At 41.5% G+C, this 21,301-nt stretch overlaps 1 protein-coding gene across 1 annotated transcript in view; it reads right to left on the minus strand.

Moving 5' to 3' along the window:
- The window catches only part of Atxn1 (ataxin 1), a 407,118-nt gene that overhangs the window by 188,825 nt on the left and 196,992 nt on the right, over positions 1–21,301 (minus strand). Inside the window, exon 6 of the mRNA XM_042678587.1 lies at positions 5,106–5,229. The gene's annotated coding sequence lies outside the window, so the exon portion shown is untranslated. The remainder of the gene's footprint in view (positions 1–5,105; positions 5,230–21,301) is intronic.

Consider the following 21,301-nt stretch of genomic DNA (forward strand, 5'->3'; position numbering starts at 1 on the left):
AGTCCCTGGCATTTTGCAGGACATTATCTGAATTCCAAAACTTGTAGATGACTATAAACTCCAAGACTTATAGATGACTATAAATACATACAGTAAAATATAGTAGAAAGCTATTCTTGGGAAATGCAAATATATAAAACAAAAGGAATATTGAAGCTAGGTGCTAGTAGCTCATACCTATAATCCTAGCTACTCTGGAGGTTGAGATCTGAGGACTGCTGTTCAAATATAATCAGGGCAGGAACATCTGTGAGACTCATGTCTCCAATTAAACACCCATAAGCCGACGGGTGTGTGTGTGCAGTGTGCATGCACACATCTGCGTGCACATACATGCACACACAGAGATAACCCACAAATAACCCACGAAAGAATAGTATGCTACTACTGACTGAGGAAAACATTTTTAAAAAGGTCTTCCCCAGAGTTCTACTTTCAATATTTCAATTCAAAATTTAAGACAGACACATTACTTAGTGAGTGATAGTTAAAACCACTTTAGGTTGTAGAACTAGAAGTCTAATCCAAAAGAGAAATACTAATTGCTATATTCTAAGGGGAAAAATAACTTTGACTTCCCTTACAAAGGTAGGGAAAGAACTACAAAGTTCCCAGTACATGCATATTGGTTGACAGTAGACATGGCAGTCAAGGCCCATCAACACATTCAGCTGGGCAGTTAAGATTCCCTAAGACTCTTATCTCCAATTAAACACCAAAAAGCCAAAAGTGTATCTGTGGTTCAAGTGGTAGCGTGCTAGCCTTGGGCAAAACCAAACAAAAGCTCAGGGACAGTACCCAGGACACAAGTTCAAGCCCCAGGACTGGCACATACACAAAAAGACCATCCCATAATCATGCAGGAGAATATCCCTGATAGCATAATCATGTAGGAGAATATCCCTGATAGCTGTCAGTCTGGTATTAAAAGTTCCTATCCTGTCCTCTTCCTCTTTTTCTTCTTGTTAAGATCCTTCCTTCCTTCTTTCTCTCCTTCCTCTCTCCATCCCTCCCTCATCTCCTGTGTGTATATGTGCATGTGTGCGTCCGTGTGTGCGTCCGTGTGTGTGTGTGTGTGTGTGTGTGTGTGTGTGTGTGTGTGTGTGTGTGTGTAGAATTTCCAGGGATCTGAAAGGTTATTTATTATCTATAACTTTTTAAAGTCAGTGTTTAATACCATACTGTATAAACTTTCCAAAGATAGTACCTCTGCACTTTAACAATTCTTCCAGCAGCTAGCCTAAGTTTATTGAATGGTTTATTGTATCTTTATAGTCAAGAGGTTAAAGGAAAGGTGTAACAAAATCGGTAAACCAACAGCACCTCAGAACTGAACAATCAATGGTGACTGCTTTAGCAAAGCTTCCTCTCTATCTCTGAGGACAGGCAGAGAATTAGGGGGCTATTTTGGAGCACAAGGCAGCAACCTGTCTTGGCTCTACAGTGTAGGGCTGGTGCCTCTACTACAATGCCTCTTACTGTAGTTAACCATCAGAGCTACTCACAGAAGTTTAGAATGAATAGGAATATGTATTCGATGACAAGAGGAAGGAGAGAAGGGAGGAAGAGAAAGCAGACACACGAGACTACTTTGCCCTCTAAGACAGAAGTCAGGGAAAGGATGGACTGAGTGGCTGTGACTTGAAAGGATTCCAGCTGTGTTAGGAAATGCTGGGTCACATCTGGCTGCAGGACTGATTAGGATGCCAAAGTTGTTTCCCCACTCGATTAACAGAGGCTTTGGGACCACAGCGCTGGACATAAAGCTGGACATAGTTCAGTAAATACTTAAGAGCAGTATATCTCATAGCCTTTAGCTACAAACGCTCAGAGAAAGTATCCAGGCCCAGAGATCAAGCCCCAGGACTAGAAAAGCAGGCAAGGCAAGAGTCGGTAATCTTTCCTATAATGAGCCAGACATCAATTGTTTTAGGCTTTGTATGCAATGTGCCATAGTAATGAAAAAAACAAGTGGGCAGGGTAGTGTGTTAATAAAACTTTATTCACAAAAGTAGGTTAAGGTAAAGTTTGGCCAATGGACTAGAATTTGTCAACTCCTGTTGATGATTTCAAGATATCATTATATGTGGAAATGATGACCGACAAACTTTAGCTTCCTCCTTTCCCAAGGAGGCATTATAGTTTTTGACAGTAAAAGGTTAGTTGGCAGGTTGGGGGCGCAAGTCAGTGGTGGAATGACTGCGTAGTGTACACAAGACCCTGAGTTTGATCCTCAGTATCGACCACAAAACAAACCCTAGATTAAATAATAGGATACAGTATCCCAAAGCTTCAATGGCTTCACTGTGCAGTAGCTACTGTAAACTTCCTCCACAATAAACAGACAAGGGCGGATCTTAGAATGGAGCTGTAGTTTCCCGAGTGGTAAATTAGCGTGCTTTCATCTCTGCCTTATATTTATGCAAAGGGAATATAGACTGTCCCTCAGAAGCCCAGGTGAAAGTTCAATCATAACCAAGAGTAGTGTACTATCTAGGCAATCAGCAAGGCTCATATGCAACAATAAAAAATTATTTTAGAAGTAGGCACAGGATTTGAATCTTCATTTCTCCAAAGGAGATACATGCATGGCCAATAAGCAGGTAAAAAGAGACTTATCATCACTAATGACTGGGAAAGTAACAACCCAAAGTACCATGTGGCACCATTTCACGCTTGTTAGGATGGTTTCGTACAAACAAACATCTCACCAAATAAAAGTCCAGCAAACATCACTGGTGTGGAGAAATCAGAACTTGTTTATACCACTGGTCAGAATAAAAAAAAATGTGAAACTACTATGGAAAAAAATCCCATGACAGTTTTTCAAAATTTTTTTAAAACTTACTGAATGGCGTAGTAATTTCATATCGGGGTATGTACTCAAAAGAACTGAAAGCAGAGACTTGGGACATGTAAATGCCACGTTCATAGCACCATTGCTTACAATAACCAAAAGGGAGGAATAGTCAAGGGTCTGTCAACAGGTAAATGGACAAATGAAATGTGACATAAATATGCAGTGAACTATTAATCAGCCTTGAAGAGGAAAGAAATTCTAACACACCCTACAACAGGGTGAACCTTGAGGATATTCTGCTGAATGAAATAAGCCAAGCACAAAAGGATAAATACTGTATGATTTCATTTACCTGAAATATACAAAGATAGTCAAATTAATAGAATTAGAGGATGGAATGATAGCTGCTAAGGGTCAAGGAAATGGATAGCACCCTGTAGTGGATGTGGAGTTTCAGTTCAGGAAGATGGAAAAAAGCCTGGAGTTGGGTGATGGTGATAGCAGACTTAATATAATGTAAAGGTATTTCATGCCACTCAACTGTACAGATGTAGAAGTAAGAACAGTAATATTATGGGTATCTGACCACAAGAAAGAGGAAGAGAATGAGGACAAGGAACATGGCGACCACTTTGCCCTATAAGGAAGATTTCAGGAAATCTGTTTGAACCAACCTATCTGAGGGATCAAATCAGTCATTCCTGAGAAGAATGGGTCATGGGAGACAGCTGAGGGATTGCAAGGATTGCTTAAACACGGCAGGAAATCAGCTAAAAAACAGAGCGGTTCCACATCAAAAAATCCTTTGGACAATTAAAAAAAAATGAGGCCTCCTCAAGTGTACAGTGAATTTAACACATAAGGTATATCATGTGGCTCGAAGGCCTGCAATGCTCTTCTCTAAGTCCTACAATCTCAGAGAGTTAATTTGCCAGCGGATCAAGGACAAGGTCAAGAGTAGGAAAAGAGGTTGGGAAAAGTTCCCATGCCTGATGGAGGGACACACAAATGACCAAATAAAAACAAAAGAAATCGCCATGTGGAGGCAAGGTAAACCTATCTGTCGGAATTACAGTGAAAACTCACAATCCCGTTATGGATGAAAGTAATTTCTTCCTCTTTGTAACCCTCCTTGATCGGGCATGTATATGACTGCTTTGGGTGGACTTCAGTTGAAATATAAGCTTCTCGGAGTCTAATTCCGCCTAACACTTAATACCATACACCATGCCCCAGAGGTGACCTTACTGTCCTTATTTGCATAGCATATTCCCAGGCATCACATTTGCAAAATCAACTGATCCAAGGCTGCATTACCTATTACAAGCAGAAGGATACAGGCTCACAGTTTCTCAGTGGAGGCAGAAGAACATCAACCCTTCCCATGTTTTTGGTCTGAATAGAAAGGAGCTTGTAACCCAGCCCTCACAAAGAAAGAGGAATGTCCTATGGCTACTTACATACAGTACTGAGAATTCCCCTCTGGTGACAACACATTTTTCTATGGTACCTGAACTAGATGGAAGACTGAGCAATCATTTGGCAATTTTAGATTATGCATTTCCAATTCAGTTGTCTAACATGGTCATCATATATAAATTACCTAGTGCTCTAGCTATGAGAGTTTTAATGATTAGTCTGTAAAATGCTGTGTTGACTTAGGGGCACATATCTCTATTGTGCATATATTTGATCCTTTTTGTCAGAGAATTCAAAGTATGGAATTAAACTGTATGAAAAGATTTCTCGGAGGAAAAAATCATCAAGGGAATGGTATATATTGTATTTCTAGATAGCTAAAGTCAGATGATAAAGTTTGGATCTCAAATGTCTACATATTAAAGGTGCTATGGGGAGACGGTAGAACTTTAAGAGGTGGAGGGTGGTGGAAGGTCGTTAGGTCATAATCCAAGGGGATTATGGGATCTAGGTCTGCTCCTTGCTCTCTTCCTGTGCTTTCTCCCTTACTCTAGGCCCAAAGCAATGGGGCCCCAACTAGGGGTTGGAATTTCCTAAACTATGAGCTAAAATAAATCTTTTCTCTCTATAAGCAGAGATCTCAGGCATGTTCTTAGAGTAATGGAAATATGACTAATAACATAGGAGGGAAATGTATAGTAACAGTCGTTACTGATTAGTACCATTTGTGTGAACTGGATTAAGCTCAGTGAAATTCATGACTGACTGACAGGGCTGACTTCTGTCCAGTCTTCTGGGTGAGCTGAACTCAGCCACTGGGATTGACTGAGCAACTGAGGAGGATCCATATTAGGAGGACTCTGTTGGGCTTACTACCCCCACTTACCAAGCATCCACCAAAGGGAAGGATAGCTGGCCATGGTGGCATGTGCCTGTAATTCCAGCCACTCAGGAGATGGAGGGGGGGAATCTTGGTTCAAGACCAGCTCTGGGCAAAAGCAAAAGACCCTCTGTGGAAAACAAACGAGAAGCAAAAGGATTCAGGAATGTGACAAAAATGTTTGCCTAGCAAGCACAAGGCCCTACATTCAATCCCTAGTACTGCCAGAAAGATAAAGGATAGAACCAAGAGCTGGTGACTATCAAGTTTCTGCACATCCCAGGTTTCAAACACTATTCCTCAATAACAGAAGTAGATGATCCCAAGACTAAGGAAGGGAGTTTCCAAGGTAAATATGGCGCTTCTTATAGTGCTGATGTGCTTGAAAGTAAGAGTACACCGAATGAACATCCTGGGGCACTGGGGATACATGAGTGGAACAGTGAATGCAATACCTTCAATATTCCTAAACAACAACAACAACAAAACTGCTAACAGCCTGAACTAGAACAACTGAATCAACTCAATAACAGCACTAACATATAACGCAAATATAAAACAAAAGCCCACAAGTTCACCCTGATATACATACATAAGATGAGGATGAATACGCAAACACCCTATGCAGAAGAATTCCAAATAATTTGTGAAGATGCTCTGGCTTCCAGGAGGTGTAGCATGATCTGCACACAGGGGCCTATATGGGTGGAGTAGGTGTGAAAAGAGTAGTTTTAAATCTGAAAAATCTGACCAGCCCTCCCCAAGCCATGTGATGAGCTCAGCAGCAGGCAATGTTGATAAATTGCATTGGTAGCATGGACCCTGTATAGGTATGATGCAACAGAAATTATAATTTACCGATGTGAGATGATGAAGACATCTTATGGACTGTTCCCAGTTTGTGTTTTTCTTATTATAAGGCAAATATTGGCCAGCAGCTGGTAGTTCATGTCTGTAATCCTAGCTACTCTGGAGGCTAAGATCTGAGGCTCATGATTCAAAGCCAGCCTGGGCAGAAAGTCTGTGAGAATCTTATCTCCAATAAGCCAACAAAAAACTAGAAAGGGGTATGTGACTCAAGTGGTCGAGCATTAGCATTTTGTAAAAAGAGCAAACAAGAATGCTAGACGTTGAATTCAAGCCTCAGTACCATCACACACATACATATACAGACACACACAGACACACACAGACACACACAAGCAAGCAAACCATTAAGAGAGAAAGAAAGAAAAATATTGGAGAACATTCCATAAGACAACTGATTCTATGTTTTTCCACATTGTCAAGGTCACCAAATACCGTGTGAGACACGGCCACATTCTAGAGGATTCTAAGAAGACTAGAAACTGAATGTAAACGGTCACCCAGGAAGAGATTCTGCAGCTGAAAATAACATCAAGTAACCACTAAGAAAATATAAGTATGGACTTTAATTAGTAAGAGTAAAACAAAAAGAAGTTTCTGTGTAGGACTCTGGAAAGTGATTTACATCTATTATTTTGCTTTTACTTAGTTCTCTTTTACTTCTCTGTTAAGTGGTCTCATTTCTATTTCACAGATGAGTACAATGAGAATAAGAAAATATGTGACTAGTCTGCCCAAGATATTGGAGTTGGCAATTGATGGAGTTGAAGGCGAAATGAGTGTGAATTTTTTCTAAGAGCTTTAGCAGTTTCAACTCATTCATTTCCACAAACCTGGAAAGTGAGCAGCTATTAGCACCTCCCTTATAGGGAAAGAAACTGAAGGACACAGAAGGTAGATGAGTGATTCAAGAGCTGCACAGCTGGCCAATGGCTGAGCCAAAATTTAAGCCCACGGACTGGCTGCAGAAATCGCCCATATTCCTGTGTGTCACTGCTCCTCAAATAAATCAGGAACAACTGATATTTTTATGCTTTCCACCCTCAGTTAACTTCAACATCCCTTGGACATTATAAAAAAAAAAATCTATCATCACAATTGTTTCCAGAGATTGATATAGGACCAGGGAAGGAACAGGAGGGGAGGGTGTGGGACAATGGTAACACAGTAGAATAGGGGTTAGAGATACTGAAATGTGTACAGTGTATAAGCTTTACGTAAAAAAGCAGGAGCTAAAATCAAATACAGGTTGAGTGTCTTCTTGGGACCACAGGTATTTCTGATTTCAGACATTTTTCAGAGTTTGGAATATTTGCATATATGTAATGAGATATCTCAGGGATGGGATCCAAGTCTAAACACCAAATTTGTTTAAGTTTCATATATGTTTTATACACATTGCCTGGAGGTTGCTTTATACAATGTTTTTAGTGCACCTGCTTTTTGAATACAACCTGTTGTTACATGAGCTCAGGTGTGGATTTTTCCCCCTCACTTGGGTGATAAGTGGGTGCTCAAAAAAAGGTTTTGGATTTTAGAGTATTTTTAATTTCTAGATTAGGAATGTTCATAGTGGACTGGTTAATGCCACAAATGAACTTGCCTTGAAATATATCCATTGAGAGAAGATAGACTGGAAGATGGCCATGTGGCTAGATACGAAATAATGAAATTACAGTAAAATATTACTTGTGCAATCTAGGCGGCTGATTGGCAGGTGACCACTCTACAACTTTTTTCGTTTTTGATACTTTTGAGATTTTTCATAATCAATTATTGGGATATCTCATGAATATGGTTGTAGGCTCATCCTAGAAGGGATTATTTGCTCCAAATGTATGTTTATCTCTTCTTTCTTCATTCCCGTTAATAAAAAATTAGGTTGCTGATTTCTCATTTTAACCTGTCTTAAAAAACTTCCCTCCCTCAAAGTGAAAAAAAAGACTTTGGCCAATGTGTTGCAATTAGGCAACAACAGACCAGAGGCCAGTGTTTATTAATTAGTGAAAGGCTATATAGGACATGCTCTCTTGACTCCACACAGCTTTCTATTTCATTTTGGCCTTCAAGTCAGTTCTGTGGCTTGGATGGATGTCAACACTTGTATTTACCATGATCAAAGACACATCATTACTAATCCAGTCAATACACATTTTAGTTAAGTGGCACATTTATAATGCATCTAGTTCACATACAATTTCCAGGAGCTCAGTTATTTACTTTACCTTCAATTCTTAATTGGCCTAGGCCAAGTAAATAAGATATTTATTATTTAGAATAGTGCTTGATTGACTGATTTAGAGCTAAGGTCTTGCTATGTAGTACAATAGATCCTCAGACTTGTGATCCTTAATATTACTTTTTTTCCCCTTGAATTGGGAGCTAATGAGTTGATGTAGGGAATTTTATGCCTCTTCTGGTTCAAACATCAGTTCAAAAGGTAATGTTGTTGGGACATTCACCTTTTATAAAAGTTAAGATATATTCCAGAGCACCATAAGTATGCACCAGCCTTGGATTTAGATGCTTGACAAATTCATTAGCACCAGCAAATGCTCAACCTGTCTTCAGTGTTTCCCTGGTATTCTACCAGCAAATCAATGTCCTTGGCAAGTGCTGCAGGATTAAAGTGTTTTGAGTTCTGCCAACATGATGCCTTCAAGGGTGACAGCCGACTCCATTTACCTTCAGAGGAAGGCACCAGGGCACGAGGAGCGGCACATCAGAAACCGTTTTCTAACTAGAATACAACCAAGATGCAGGCCAAAAAACCCTCAAAACTTTTGCTTTGGAGAGAAAGAAAGGCTTACAGTTCAGCCCTGATATGTGATTACATATCACAAACTCCTGGCCTATCAGGTCCACTTGGTGGACCCCTCTCTGAAACAATTAAATTCCCCTGGGGTTCCCTTTGCCTTCAAGACTGTGATACCCTACAACATCATGAAGCTGTAATTTGACCAAGGTACCAACTCTGACTTCAGACAAATTGCTTATTATTCTTGGATGTAAAATGTACATAAAATGGCCATGAGGATTCAAGGGTTAAGATACCCCAAAGCACTTTGAACAGTATTGCCATATGCTAAGTACAATTTTAGCATATGCTATTACTGAAAAAGAGCATGATAGCTGATGAGTACTCAGTGATTCCAAAGTTACTGGTCCCATATCAGTGATCTTTCCGACACACTATCCTTTACCTGCCTCCTATCCCAAGTCTGTTCCTCTAAGACTTCCACTTATTGCAGGGTGGTTAAGGCTAGGTCAGCAGCAGCAGAGATGCTAGATAGTTTAGAAATAGAAGCTGGGCACTGGTGGCCCACTTGTAATCCTAGCTAATCTAAGAGGTTGAGATCTGAGGATCATGGTTTAAAGCTAGCTTGGGCAGACAAATCCAAGAGATTCTTCTTTTGGGTCCGGTTGTGGTGCCTGAACTCTGGGCCTGAGTGCTGTCCCTCAGCTCTTCAGCTCAAGGCTAGCGCTCTACCACTTGAGCCAGAGCCACTTCTGGTTTTTTTCTTTTTGCTTATGTGGTGCTGAGGAATGGAACCCAGGGCCTCAGGCATGCAAGGCAAGCGCTCTACCACTGAGCCAACTTCCCAGCCCCAAATCCAAGAGATTCTTATCTCCAACTATCCACCAGAAAGCTGAAAGTGAAGCTGTGGGTCAAATGGTAGAATGCTCGCCTGGAGTAAAAAAGCTGAAGGACAGCAACCAGGCACTGAATTCAAGCTACACAAAGTTAAATCAGATAGAATTAGTTTAGTTAGTCTAGAAAATTACTTTCAAGGCTAAATGCATAGACAACTGTTTGTTCCACTTCTCCTTTTTATCAAGGGGTTTTCCCATGCAGATTTTATTACCTAGCTTGCTTCACTTCCTCTCTTTCTTGGCATTACAAATCTTTCCATCTTCAATTCAGTCTCACCTTATTATTGAATTTTTTAAAAATGTATCCAGGTGCAGGTTGCTCATGCCTGAAACCCTAGCTACTCAGGAGGCTTGAGAACTAAAGATCAAGGTTCAGAGCCAGCCTAGGCAAAAAAAGTCAGTGAGATTCCAATTAACCACCAAAAAAGCTGAAAGTCGAGCTGTGGTTAAAGTGATAGAGTGGCAACTCTGAGTGAAAAAGCCAAGAGACAGCCTAGGCCCTGAGTTCAAGACCCAGTACCGGCACCAAAAGAAGGATGAAAAAGATAAGAAGGAACTGCAACCAGCTTACTAATTCCAAGGTCCAAGTCTTTTGCTCTGGACATCCCACCGACAACATTCTACATGGCAGTTTAAGGGAGAACTAGAATCTAATGAGAAAAAAGAAGAGAGGAGCACAAATCAAGTAAGTCTTAAAAATCAGCCTCAACAGTGTTACCAAGACCTGGGTTGCCTCCCACCCAGGGGCATGTGTGTCATTTCTTTAAAACTATTAGTCAACCTCACACAGATTTACCTTTCAACAAGGACATTCTGTATCCAGGGATCCACCTATATGGCTTTGTCATCTGAGCTGCCTCAAGGTCACGACTTGAGTAAGCCGATGAGAATTACCTCATTCACCCACTATAGCACGGTTATATCACCGATCAATACAGGAGCCTCCGCACACCATCCACAAAGCCCTCTCTGGGGAGCTCCCTGCACACATCAGAAACAAATTACACCCTTAAAGGCAGATGACACACAGAAGACAGAAGAATCCTTGCTGCAAAGCGGAGCCTTTGTTCAGTCTGAGGAGTGCCAATCCAACCAACCTCCAAAAAAGGGGAGAAGTAAAGAGAGTGAGAACAGCGCTTCCATGCAACACAAACAGCGCTGTTCCCCTCAGTTTTCCCTGACGCAATGTTCCTGTTGCTTCTCCATTCAAACATGGAATGTCTGCTCTGGGGACACAACACAAGAAGGAAGACAAACACAGAAGTGTACGTATAGTTAGAAAGGATGGCCATACTGGGGATGAAGAGAGATAAACGCTGTTTAAGGAACTTGCCAATGGGATGGACCTCATTGTGCACCGGGAAAAAATTTCAGTAATAACAATGCCTATTTTACTTCATAAATACAAATTGGTTTACCCAATAGTCTGATGAGATAGGTTTCATTTTTATGCCTCTTGCATGGATGGCATCGTGGAAGCAGGAGGAGTTAAGTAAGATGCCTAAACTTACATGGATGAGTATTTAGACACTCTAGTTAATAGCAGCAGCAATGCTATACTACCTTTGTGTTTTGCCTTGCAATGTATAAAACATGTGCCCATGCTTTATCCTTCTGCTAAGAATAGTTATGCTACATATTTACTTAGGAATCTCTCTCCCAACAGAGGCTTCCGTGAAGACTTGTTAGATTCAACCATGTGGCATGAAGGCATGAATGGCTGCCTCTAATTCATCCTTAAATCACCCTGTGAAGGTGGAAAAGGATTACCTACATTGCCTTCAATTCCCGTTTGAGCTGTGACGCTGCCCTTCCCGCCTATCCAGCTCCCGTCCTTAGACTCAAGCATCTTTTCCCATTTTGTCTTTGAAAGATATTCGCTGCTTTCTCAGCCCCCTTTCATGCACATTTTTCATGATCATCCAGGGCCAAAGATGTCTAAGTACGCCCAGGAGTTTTGTTTGCTGTCCCCAGAACGTTTACACAGTTGAGTAAATCACAGTAGCAGGAAAGCTGATCAGGAAGAACAAGCCAGTTCTAGAAAGCACAGTTCTGCCTCTAGAACTGTCCCTGATGCCAGTGTCCCAGTGGGGTTAGAGCAAGTCAGAACAGGAGGATCCCTCTAAGAGCTCACCTGCTCACCAACACCAGGCAATTGTCCCGCATTCACACATAGTGACTTTGCCAAAGCAAAAGCAATGGGGTGGCTGAAACTAAAGCTTCTTGACCCCTTGCCCTTGAGCAACTCAAACTCTATGGAAAGAAATAAGGATGTGAACAACGACAGAAGGACCCAAAGGATGGTCTGGTGATGTCAAGTGATCCCAGACAGGAGAGTTCTCAGGTTGTGACTGGATTCGTCTGTGCATCTTATGTAAAACCATCTCTTCCAACCCTCTGGGAGGGAATCCATCACCCAGAATTACATGAAAGCTTGTCAAGTGCTTTACGGCTCTATAAGGAGAGGTGTAAAGTTGAGAGATGGGAAAAAAAAACTCAATAACCTTTCCCCAATGCCTAAGTTGCTCTCAAATGTCTAAGTGGATGAATGAGGGAGGAGACAGAAGAAGCCCTTGGCCTTCTGATAGGCTCTGCTTCTCCACAGATAGGAGGTACTGAGCATGGTCATTAGCATATACAATCTGCATGCACTCCAGATGAGATTTCATCACTGCAGCCTATTTATTCATTCCCTAATATAAATCTAAATTGCTCTCTTCAAATAGCTGAGAGCACTAAGCTTCAGCGAGGGGAAGGCAAAATGATGGCGTGAAGAGACAGGCTACATTCACATCTTGTCTCCTACCCTGTCATTCGGTTGTGACAGCTTTAACTTGCATGCCTGGCTGAGCTTCCCTGGTTTGTCCCAGGACCTGGGAAACTATTACAGTTTTTTCATGTCGGGGTCACTCCTGACGACTGAGGAGCATCCCCAGGTCCTGTGCTGAGTGAGTCCAAGTGTATTCATAGCTGCTAACCACCATGCACAGGGAAAACAGGAACTAAATGCCACAGTCCTGCATCTGGCACTTGTGAAACAGAAGCCTGGAAAAGCTCACTGGGAACTGAGCTTGTTCTGTTACAGTAAAAGGGCATCCACTACTAATCTCTGGGCATGATGAGACGGCATGGAGTGGAGCTCTGGTCTCTGTTTAGCTTACTGATTTTTATGTCCCACGGCCACCACCAAATTTTCGGGGAAGGGAGGATGAAGATGGCAAGTGGCCACAGCATCAATTTTTCTGATGATAAATAACTTCTGGTGCCTTTTCCCACTGATATCATCACCTGGCTCATTTTACTCAAATGTATTGTTTCATTGGGGGCAGACAAATTTCCCCTACTCACCCATCTGGGTACATGTCTGAAATAGTCAATGTTTTAAGTGAAAGTCCTTTATCAGCTCACATGCATGCTAAAGGAAGATCCCACAGACTCTTCACAGGAAAGTAAAATAGACAAAAGAATGATCCATCACCTATAAAGTGATCTACTTGTGCCTCAAACCAGGGCCTACATGACAAATTTTTGTCAGTAATTCTGTGTTCTAATCACCACCATTTCAGCTACTTTAAAAAAAAAAAAAAGAAGTTCAAGAGTGCCACAGAATGCAGATGTGAGCAAACATGGCTGTCTGATGTTTCCAGAGGTGCATGTTTGAGTTAAAGATGGGCACAAAGCCACTCATCCTAGCATCTGGGGTGGGAGATAGAAACCACTGACTTCCTCTAGGGTCACTCAGATGTAATTTGTTGGCTGGAGTACCCTGGAGTGCTGAAGTGTCTGCCACAAGCAAGAAGAACTCTATTACGGCATATGAAGCCATAATGAAATGTAATGACTCTATCAACAATGCTGTTTCAACAACCAGATCTGAAACATACAAGATGTTCAGGGGACCTCACACCTTTTGTCCTCGCTACTCAGGAGGATGGGATCTGAGGATTAAGGATCAAAGTCAGCTCAGGCCTAAAGAGACTTTTATCTCCAATTCACCAACAAAAAGCTAGAAGTAAGGGTGTGACTCAAGTGATAGAAAGCCAGCCTTGAGCAGAAAAGCCAACTGAGAAAACAAAGCCTTACGTTCAAGCACCTGGACTGGCACAAAAAGATGTTTAGGGATTAGATTATGAGTTTAAAAAAAAATCTAGTCTTAGCTGGATACCGGTGGCTCATACTACTGAGGAGGCTGAGATCTGAGGATCGTGGTTTAAAGGCATCCTAGGCAGGAAAGTCAACCACCAGAAAACTGCAAGTGGCGCTGTAGCACAAAGTAGTAGAGTGCTAGCCTTGAGCAGAAAAGCTCAGGGATAGTGCCCAGGACCTGAGTTCAAGCCCCATGACTGACCAAAAACAAAACAAAATACAACACAATACAACAACAACAAAAACTGTCCAGTCCTGAGTGTGCTATCCTGAGTGAGTCACACAATTTGTCAGGACCTCAGGATCTAAATTGGTGAAAGCAGATGATAGCTTGCCAAAAATCTTCTGTTCCTCCAGCCTTCCATTCCATGTTCTCCAGCTCTGAAGCTGCCTCACCCTTTGCCAGCAGAGCTGAGTGTGTAATGAGGCTGTGCCTTTGACCCCTGAGGAATTTCACAATGGCCTTCCTTTCATTGTTCCCACAATAACCAGAGCCAGCTGTCTCTAGGCCTTATTGGCCAACTTGTGGCTCAGGAACATACGCAAATAGGAGTTCTGCTTGGATACCTCGCCTCCAGCTGTCCCCTTTCCAGGGACTTTGTCTGGAGCTCTTCATCCTCTTGACCACATCATAATGGGCAGGTGATATTGCCCTATAACTTTTGATGGCTTGAACTTTGGGGCACAGCCACAATCCTTTGGGGTGAAAGTGTTTTGAGTGTATGAAATCTAGCTGTGAGGTTCCCTGGGGTCCATGCAACCTTCAAACTACAGGTTCTGCCAAGCCCATTGGCATGCTACCACACTGCAAGAAAGATAACAGGATGTGAGGCAGGGTGAACATCTCAGAAAAGGGCAGGCTGAGCCAAGGTTTGTAAACACACAGATCTAGCAGCACCAACCATGAAGGTTCCCCTCCCCGGCCGGCAGCTCGCCTCTGCGATCCTAATAAGGGAGGATCACTGGAAAGCATTACCATTATTTTTAGCTTTTCTAGGGGAGGGAGGAGTTTTTGAAAGGACAAAATGGAAAGGAATGTAGGGCGTGTGTGTGTGTGTGTGTGTGTGTGTGTGTGTGTTGTGTGTGTGTGTGTGTGTGTGTGTGTGTGTGTGTGTGTGTGTGTGTGTGTGTGTGTGTGTGTGTGTGTAGTTGGGAGTGGGGTGGCCCTTGGAGCAAAGAAGATTGAGGAACATAAAGACTTCCTCTTCTTTGGAACACAACCACAGCTGGCTTTCCTAACTTAGACAACAATGCTAAGGTCTTCAAGTCCAGATACCAGAAGACAAAGAAGTTTTGGCAAGGAAGTTATTTTTTTTTCCCTTAAGAGCGTGGCAAGGGAGCATTTTATGTGGTGAGATCTTTCAAAGTCCACTTTTGAAACACAGCAGACCAGAGCATGCATCAAAGCCTTCCGGAAAAAGTTCCACACAGCTCCTGTTTAGTTTCCAATGTAGCTTTAACTTGCATTGTCCTCAAAGAAACAACCTTCTGGAGAGATGGGGAGACATGATCAAGATGTGTTGCACTCATGAACTGCTTTCTTACATGGCAATTCCTTTACACCACAACTGAAAGATAATAAAAGAAAAACACCCTTTTGGACTTACAGAGATCTAGAACATTCTAGATTAATCAGAGTTGAAGTGGGAAGCAAATTCACTAATTCACGTCCATTTAAATGACCTCATATATGTTAACGTACTAAAGTGAATATTTGCATCCGGCAATTTCTGCAGAGACCATGCTATGGCTCACAACATAAAATTTTGGAGGAGGATTTTTCTTCTTTTATTCTTTTTAGCATAGAGAGCTTAAAAAAATCTCGTTAATGAGCTGAAGAAGCCAAGACATGTATTCTTCAATTCAACGGCCTAGGAATTGTCGTAACCACAAGTTCAAAGCCATCGACTGTACAAGGAAACTTAGAGCAAAACCCACAAACCACATCATCACAAACCTATTTGCTTGCAAGAGTTTTGAAAGCAAGATTACAAACTATTCAAGTCAACAGTCCTGGAACTTGGTTGACACAGGCCCAGAACTAACAAGACAACACTGGAATTCATTTCTCAATTCCAAAATAGGATGCAAAGGAGTTTATGCTAGGAGAAGAGTTGCTGTGTTTTGTTTAATGGAACTAAATTTGTGCCCATTTAAATTGTGAGCAGGTGGCACTGGGTAGCAAAGAAAGCCCTGAAAATCTTCACATTTCTTGAATGCAGTTGTATGTATAATTAGCCCAGATTTATTTTAAAGTACTCTATAATCTTTTGTACTCTTTTCTGCAATTCAAAATGGGGAGGAATAGAGAGCAGCTTTTGAATTTATCATGAAAGCACAGCCATCTATTATCTGTTAAGAAATAAAAAAAATTGGGGAAGTCTTTAACAGTATATATATATATATATATATATATATATATGTATATGTATATATATGTGTGTGTGTGTATGTATATAAAGATCAGACCAAAGGAAAGGGCTTACTTTCATTTGGAGGAATGAGTTTGTTGTTGATGGTGAAACATCAGTAAACTAAACAATAATGTCTAGAAAAAAGGATAGGAAGAGTCAAAGGTATACATTTTATAAGCCTAAATTCTTTTTTTCATGGCATTTTGGAAATGTAGACTAGAATAAAACTTCCAATAGTCATTACCCAGCATTGGTAGTGACTCATTGCTGATTGCAAGTCTGTCATTGATTCCCTACAGAATGAAGCATAGGAATTCTTGACCTTCTTCATCATCCTGGATTCTAAGAAGTCACGTGATCCTAGGCTGACCTGTCACAAAGTGGTGGGTGGGGGCCCAGGTTTTCTCAAAGAAGAGAGGGACTGTGTATTTTCTTCCAAGGTCTCCATCTGTCTCCCCCTTACCAACTTTTCTCCATGTTTTGAACTGAGCCTTCAGCTTTGATATTAGCATAGAATACCAGCATTATAGGGGTGGAAATCAAGAAACCCCAACTTTTCATCCCAGCTTGGCCATTTTTTTCCCCTCTCTGAGCTGACTATAATTGTCCCAACTAATAAAGAGGGTTAGAAACTTGCCACTACAAGGCATAATTACCACATAGTTACAAAAATAGTTGCCTTTCAATTTTTTCCCATAGTACTCAGACCTTCAAGTTTCCTATGCAAATCTATCACTTGAGCTATGTACCCAGCAACTTTATTTATTTGTTCATTTGTTTGTTTATTGGTTTAGTTAGTTTTCAAGTAGGATCTCAAAATTTGGTTCAGGTTGGACTGGGACCATGATCCTCCTGCCTGTGGGCTTCCCAAATAACTGGGATCACAGGTTTGTACCACCATGTTGAGACAGGTGTGTCACGAACATTTTGCCTGAGCTGGCTTCAAACTGTGATCCTCCTGATCTCTATTTCCTGAGTAGCTGGGATTACAGGCAGGAGCTACCATACTTAGCCAGATTTTTAACTTCTAACTGATATATATATATATCTGCTTTCCTGGAGGCTTGGGAGAGTTGTTTGCAACTATAAAGCTTAGAAAAATCAGATGCCCTCTGCAGGGGTGAGGGTTCCCTATGTTAATGAGCTGAGGGAGGATAGGGACATTTGTAGTTGAAGGACCCTGAGACCTGAAGCTAATTTTTCATCTGTAAATAAGAACCAACAATTTCAACATATTGAAATGAAAGTTTCTTTAAAGAACAACTGTTTCATATAATGTAAATCAACATTTCCTAAAGAGGAGGGAGGCAGGCCTTCTTCCTGGGAAAGTTCTAGCATTTTTTTTTTCAGAGAAAGAACAGGGAAGCCCAAAGAAAGTAAAAAGCAGCAGCAGAAAAAAAAAATCAGCAAATATGTAACTCAGGGGTGGGGAAGCTTTTTTTTCTGCCAAAGACCATTTGCCTATTTATAATATCAATCAAGAACCATGCAAAACTATCAACAAGGGCAGATGGCCATGGGCAGCCAACAAGGAGCCTGTGTGTCCTGTCTGCCCTCCTGTGTGTCAGGTCACTTTGTATGGCCGTTAGCTCTTAGGTGACTTCTCATAAAACACCAATGTCCTCCAGAAAGCATGTAAACTTGGAAAAATAATGAGCAAAGGAAGGGTTTCAAGTGATAAAAAAAAAAAAAAACACACTGCTCAATTCCACTCTTTCAAACACCCCTCAGGGTGTAGCTTTAGGGAACAATGGAGGTAATTATAACATTTAGAATACTTTCCAAGTAGGCATTGGTAGTTCACATGTGTAATCCTAGCTATTCAGGAAGCTGAGCTACGAGGATCACAGCTCAGAACCAGACTGGTCAGAAAAGTCCATGAGTTTCAGTCTCCAAAATAACTAGTAAAATCCTATGTTGGAGACATAGCTCAGCTGGTATAACACCAGCTGAGTAAGCAGGCTGAGTGAAACCAGGCCTTGGCTCTGGTACCCACACACACAAACACATACAAATCCAGTCTAAATTAATCCCAATCCTTGAGATTAGGCTTTTAATGTATTTGCTCTCAAAACACCAAAGCATAGGAAAAGCCTCGACCATGGATCAAGAGTCAAAGGTTGCTGAGGGGTGAAAACAAATGGCCTATTTGCCTGTGTTAGTCCAATGGTACTGCTATCAGGAAGTTTAATGAGCGGGTGGCTTGGGCAGTAGAAATGTATTGTCTCACTGTTCTGGGGGCTGGAAGGTTTTGATGAGGTGTTTACAGGGTTGGTTCCTCTGAGGCCTATGAGGAAGAATGTTCCGGGCCTCTCCCATCTCCTGGTGGCATTCTGGCAATCTCTGACATTGGTTCCACACTTACATAGTGTTCTTCCTGCATCTGTCTCTCTTTTTTTCTTTGGTTTTCCCGTGTCCCAATTTCTCCCTTTTATAAGGAAAAACTCCCACTGCTTGGGAGCCCACTGTGGTAACCTCTTCTGAGGGTCTGTTTGCAGACAAGACTCCAAGCACAGGTCTAGGGGTGAGGATTTCACTATGTCTTTAAGGAGGCATGACTTACAGCATGACACCACTTTATTCTTGTCTCATTCAGGAATGGTGAGTGAGAAAGTGAAGCCAGCTCCCATGGAGACCACTCAACTCCCCCAGACTCTGTCATCAATGCCCTTGGCTGTCCATCAGCGCTCAGGGGCAATACTCAAGAATAAACTTGTCACACCTATGAACATGCCCCAGCAAGTGATCACTTGGTTTTATCATAATTCCATGCCCATTTATTCTATTTCCTTTCGAAGCTTCGGATACATGATTTGCAAGCAACCTTCCTTTCTTTTTTCTTTCTTTTTTTTTTGTCGGTTGTGGGGCTTGAACTTTGGGCCTGGGCTCTATCCCTCAGCTCAAGGCGAGCACTCTACCACTTGAGCCACAGTGCCACTTCCAGTTTTCTGGTGGTTTACTGGAGATAAGTCTTTTCTGCCCAGGCTGGCTTTGAACTATGATCCTCAGATCTCAGCCTCCTGAGTAGCTAGGATTACAGGCATGAGCACAACCACTCTTTCTAACCAGCCAGTTCTGCCAATAGTACATCCTCTTTGCCATCTTCAGCACATCCTTGCTCCTCTTCCTTTCATCCTTTGTACATTTAGGGTAGCTCTAAAGGTAGTTTATTCTTCCCAGTCTACTGGAGAAGAAACAGAAGTTCATAAAGGTTAAGTAACCAACCACGGGCACTTAGCTTTTACAGTAACCAGCCAAAATACACAGCATCTCCTTGGATGTCAACGTCAAGCAACTTTGGCAACACTTAATATCACACAAACTAAGGACTGAAAATTTTCTTTCTTGACTATAAGCAATATGGTAGGAAGAATAAAAGATGTTTGCATTTTACATTTTAAAAGTTTTTTTGTTTTCCCCGAAGTGTCTCAAGACTAGCTTTTATTTATCCTTAGGAAATGGGGTGAGTTATTCTCAGTCCCATTTTATGGATGACAAATGAAGGTGGAGATTATACAATATGCCTAAATAAACCAACGAGTCAAGCCGGGGTAAGAATTGTCATATCTTACTTCAGAAATTGGCATAGCTTTTCAGACAGGATAATTCAACACAATGTCCTTGGAGACGCATAAAACTAGAAAGAACGCACTATAAATGAAGGATTAAAAAGAAGAAAACTGGATAAGTTCCTACATATTTTACTGCACAAAGAAGCAACATATGTATCTGTTATGGCTGCTGCAGATTGGAGTCCTGCACAGTGAGGGAGGCCAGTCCAGATGACCTCAAATGGCCCCAAGAACACGTAAAAGGCTAACCCAGGCCCAAGTTTGATGAAGGTGGATAATAAACTTTCTTGTCCATGACTGGACCCTGTACTCCCTTTGGTTGTCCACAACCTGAAATTAGAAAGAAAGTGGAACCTGGGCCAGTATTAGAGGAATAACAAACATTTGTGTCCCAGGATCAGGAGGCCATAGTAGACAGAAATGCATGCACGTATAGAGATGGCCATGGATGGAGAAGCAACTGGACACCATATTATGGTGGGTGGCAAAGGCCTTGCTGAATAATGTGAGTTGATTCTGTAAAACCTGAGCTGGTTCTGAAGATGTGAACAGAAGGAATGACCTTATCAGATGTGTACTACATGAAGTAACTCTTTTTTTGTTGTTTTCTTTCTTTGTATTTTTATATGCTTTTCTTTACCTTTAAGTAAGTATATATAAGAAGGTTTCAATTCAACATGTCAGTGGATGAGTACAATACATCTTGACCAATTTTCACCCCTTCCAACAATCCCCCCAATTTGTCCTAACCCCACACACTCCTCTGGTTTCATTTTTATATGTATGTGTGTGAGAAGAGAGAGAGAGAGAGAGAGAGAGAGAGAGAGAGTTCTAAGATTATATTTACCTACCCTTCCTCTCTCCCTTCATCTACCCCATATCCCATTGATGCCACTTTACCCCAACAACACATGCTCCAGTGTCATAGTATTCATTTTGTTAAACTCTAAGCTAGTTGTTTAAAGGAGTTACACTAATGGAATCCTCTCGTGCACATACCATACAGCAGTTAACTTATATACATACACATATGAGCTAGTGTATGTATAGTGACTCTAAAATCCATTTCTCTTCCTCATTTCTCTTTCCAATATCCATCTATATTTGGGATGCCCTCTGGGCATCTCTACATGATTGCCTTACTGTGGTATTTCCACGGGGCATATTAGACCTCTACCATCCCTTCCAGACCTAAAGATCTGTGATTCTAGCAAAAGTTACAGACTTCAAAAATGGACATTTCCCTCTGAGAGAAAACAAAGACTGAAACTAAACAAAAAACAGAGAAATTATATTCAAGTGACAGAGCAAAGTGAGCAATATCTTTTGAACAAAACCAATCCATGCCAGTTATTTCTCTCTGGCTGTGCCCAGGAGCTTAAACTATACAAGTATGCATGCATAAGCACCTTACATACGCATGTGATGGGTGCATTAGGGTTCTGGGAGTATTGTTGAAGCACTCTTCAACGACACATGCTCTCAATGACATGCCATGGTGGCTTTCTAGCCACTCAAAGCAGCTACCTCGCACCTGGAGAGGATGGCT

The sequence above is a fragment of the Dipodomys spectabilis genome, unplaced genomic scaffold (genome assembly GCF_019054845.1).
Source record: "Dipodomys spectabilis isolate Male_0828 unplaced genomic scaffold, ASM1905484v1 ptg000045l, whole genome shotgun sequence".
Lineage (NCBI taxonomy): Eukaryota > Metazoa > Chordata > Mammalia > Rodentia > Heteromyidae > Dipodomys > Dipodomys spectabilis.